The sequence below is a fragment of the Diachasma alloeum genome, unplaced genomic scaffold, assembly GCF_001412515.2.
Source record: "Diachasma alloeum isolate Michigan unplaced genomic scaffold, Dall2.0 Dall_scaffold_00219, whole genome shotgun sequence".
NCBI lineage: Eukaryota > Metazoa > Arthropoda > Insecta > Hymenoptera > Braconidae > Diachasma > Diachasma alloeum.
Window position 1 is genome coordinate 594,215 of NW_021680384.1, and position 4,015 is coordinate 598,229.

General features: G+C 40.6%; 1 protein-coding gene and 1 long non-coding RNA gene across 3 annotated transcripts in view; one reads left to right on the forward strand and one right to left on the reverse strand.

The window, feature by feature from the left end:
* Positions 1-4,015, forward strand: part of LOC114841172 — a 150,921-nt gene that overhangs the window by 28,480 nt on the left and 118,426 nt on the right. The gene's annotated exons all lie outside the window — the stretch shown is intronic.
* The window catches only part of LOC107037409 (alkaline phosphatase), a 67,641-nt gene that overhangs the window by 26,642 nt on the left and 36,984 nt on the right, over positions 1-4,015 (reverse strand). The window lies entirely within an intron of this gene.

Here is a 4,015-nt window from a genome sequence, read left to right on the forward strand (position 1 = left end):
CCGCCCCCGTAAATCATCGAATTTCCCGTGTATCTGGCAAATGTGGATTAATAGACTATTTTTATTCGTCTTGAAAATTCTCTCGAGGGGTAATTCTCCTCAATGCAGATTGTGAAGTGGAATTTTATTTAACGATATCTATCCGTTTGTCGTTGGAAGATATTGAGGATGATAGATGAAAGTTTGAGTAATTTCCGGTTGCCATTTTGTCTCCAGTATTTGTAAACTTTACTCGTTATTCATTGGGTTTGCCTGGGATTCCCCGAGATATCTCGAGATTTCTCCAGTCTGACGAAACTTCTGGGGAAGAGATATTGAGGGCTCGGTTTGCCACCAAGTGCAGTGATCATAATCATAGTTATCAGGTACATGGAGACAATTGTCTCGGACTAGCGGAGGACGACAAAAATTTGTTTTTCAACTGAATTATACCGATGATGAATTTCTCTCCTTCCGTTTTAACATCGTACTTGAGTTTTCATAGGGCACTGGGATGGTTTAATGACGAACAGATTTAATCTTCCTCGTGTATTGCCCCACACTTCGATTCAATAACGTGATCGATAGAGTGAATTCATGGTGGACATTATTATAGTTTAGAATATGATTCGATAAAGGAGGTAATGATTTTGCCGGCATGTCGGCACACAGGAAAATGTTCATATCTCAACGATCGTAATTTTTACTGTAACCGATAGTATGAAATGGGCTCCAGAAGAATTAATCTCTGCGAAGGTAGAAATGTCGAGGAATTACAAAGTCCACGTGAATATCTTCAGGGATAATGAAGGAATCTGGATACTCGTTGTGATTCTGATGGGGCGGAATAGTGCGATTTCTTTACAAAAACGAAATGAAAATTCTCGAGCACAGGAAAGACCTCCTGAAGTTCCATTTCGCAGAGTGGTGGACATGAGAAATAGTAAGAGACACATCAGTGCAAGAAAAATGCGCGAGTGGGTGGGAGGGGGTATGAGAGCTGAAGAGAAAAAGAAAACGAGGAATAAACGTTTAAGAGGGTTTTTCTCGTCCATTCTCGCTCTCTTGGTGTCTGCCTCCGGGCGAATGGGTATTCCTCTTTAAGAATGAAAAAAATGTACAAAAAAAGACGTACTCCCCCTCATCCCTCGTCTCCATTTTTTTTCCACGTTTCATTTCAAAGAGGAGAGATCTGCAAATTTTTTTACAGAATTCAGCTCTCACAATTCTCCAGAACTTTTATCATTCCCATTCTCGTTGTAATCGCGTTGTTTTACGAATTTTTTTTTCATCCTCCAAATATTCTCTACATTCCACCTTTTTTTTTACAACCCTTATCAAGTTGTGTGATGCAACATTGAGTCGGAATTATTTACGAGCCCTGAACCGATGGTGTAAACACGAATCTCGGGGGATGAAGAGCTTCTTCCATAGAGGGAGAAGTCGTAAAAAGTGTTCTGTGTGTACTATCTGTCATCAGTATCATCGACACGAACGAAAATTTATTGCAACACTGAATTCCCCCGCTTGCACCGGATTTTCAAAATTTCGAAATTTGAATTTTGGCGGGAAGTCCATGAAGCCAATCCCATCGCATAGCCAGGGAAATTTCCGGTTGAAAACTCAGTATGACAATTTCATTCGCTCCAATATTTACCGGGATATCCGAAAAATGTATTTGACCTTGAAATTGAAAAAGTCAAAAATGCCTTCAATTTTTTGGAAGTCACGGGGCAAGACGGATTGTCTTATCTTCAATTCAATTCTGAATTGGCCGACCTATGCAATGGGATCATTAGTAACCCCCCTCCCCCCCCGTCATTTACCCCCAATTTCTCACCTGAGTAATGGCCCCCAATATTTGTCATTACTTCGAGTTAAATTAGCCGAAGTTATAGAACGTTTGTATTTCCCGAGATTGCTCTTTCATTCGTCTCTCTTCAACTCACAGTTTCACTTCCTGAGATACCCACTTTACAACTTGGAGAAGAAACATTTGCCCCCCCGCCCCTCCATTCCCTCTAGTACTTCTCCCCAGTGGGTGTTCAGGGATTTACGTCGGTCATCAATTCCCTGGAGGGTACCAACTGTGTGAGCACCTCTCTGTGTATTTCCCAAAGTCGTATAGTCGTAACGTCAACGTGTGCATCAGACCGCAAGAACTTGGAAGTAGATCTTACGGGTGTTATGAGTCTTAGAGATGTGAAAATATTCAAGAGTCGGTGGAATTTAATCTAAAATCTCCCTACTGCAGCAGGTTTCTGAAGTGATTTTGATTATATGATGTGAGATGTTGATGTGACGGGATTGTATGTGAGTTTAATGGATAGCCAGGGAAATTTCCATCGAGATTGAAAAAAAAAAGTATCTTTTTGTGGTATTAGTAGTCGAGATATCAGCGAAAATGTTTTCAAGGTCAAATTTTGGATGATAAGTCTACCGGATGGAATGTCTACCGATTTATATGGGAAAGACTCCGGTGGAGTCGGAATATCTCTATGCAGGGATGATGTAACTGTTATGGTCCACACGTTAACTAATTTACATGTAAAGACGTCTACCAGGCATCAAGTCTACCGACCGTCAAGTCTACCAATTATGTCCATTCTTGAGAAAAATTGGGATGGACATGATTGCTAGAGGTAACGGGAATTCTATCATTCAAATCTACCAATAAAATCGACTAGTCAAGTCTACCAATCAGGTCTATCAGTTGAATCTACCAGTAAACCTACCATCAATTCTACCAATTATTCCCGAGACTGAAAGATAAAAGAAAGGGAATGAGCATAATTGATAGTTTACATTAAGTAGAGTCATGATGGCTGAAAAACTTTAGGTAGTCATGGCCTCTGGTAGACTTGATTTTAATTGTGACCTTGAAAACTCTTTTGCGGATATCTCTGGAACTAATCGTTCAAAGCGGATAATTTTTTTTTTCATTTCAACGGAAATTTCCCCGGCTTTCGAATGGCGGCAAAGTCAAATTTGTAGGACTAATGCCTCGAATTAAATACCTCAAATATTTGGGAAAAATTAACGGAAAAATTTATCGCGCGCTTCGAGGATTCGTCGCACCGAAAATTATGAAGGAAGATCACAAGAACTCATTAAATTAGACATATATTGGCCTGGCACACGCCTCAGTGTATGCACGTGGGTGGCCCTAATAAACCACGACTGTGCGAGGATAACTGCGTCGCCGGGGGGCCAAACGGAGAGAGAGGGTCATGTATAAGTGAATTATATGGTGTTCACTATGAAAAATGACCCGGCGGCGCAGTTCCGTAACTCGTTATCGTAACAAACTCGATAACAAAGGAGTCGGTAACTCGTTACGGTTACTAAAGTCGATAAGCCAATTTACCAATTACTAATTTCCTTATTTTTTTTTATTACCCCACCGGTAGTTGGGGATAATCGACGAGACCGGTAATATCAATTTCTTATCGTTACCTGAGGCACTGATAACTGATGCCGGGTATCAATTAGACGGTGATTAAACAGTTTAATGAATTCTTATCATTTTTCATCCTCTGCAATTACAGAGCGGCGTTTATTACCTTCATTTTTTCACGATAAGTCAGGCGGAAAAAGTGATATGGGATTTTAATCGACGTCATTGGATTCCCCAGAAAATTCTCCATTAAATTAAAAAAAAAGTCGCCCATTTTGCCGCACTGAGTCTTGAGAAAATTTTATAAACATCTTTTGGTTTCGGGAGTCGCGGTAGAACATGCGCCAAGTACATTATCAAAGAATACGGACGTAAGCGCGTGTACCTAATTTATCTAACTGTCGTAAACCCTTTATTACGTGAATAAATACTCTCGAAAGTGCCGAGCACGTCCCCCAACTTCTCAATAATGACTGCCAGCGACGGGTGTTACTGCATGAAACATAAACCCCCGAAGACACAAAATGGTCCATTGTACCCCATGTAATCCGTGAGAGTTTATTCTGAAAGGGTCGTCTGGTGCTTTACAATTTAATTGACTACGAGAGAAGGCGAAAAAAAAGAGAAAGGCGTGGGGGG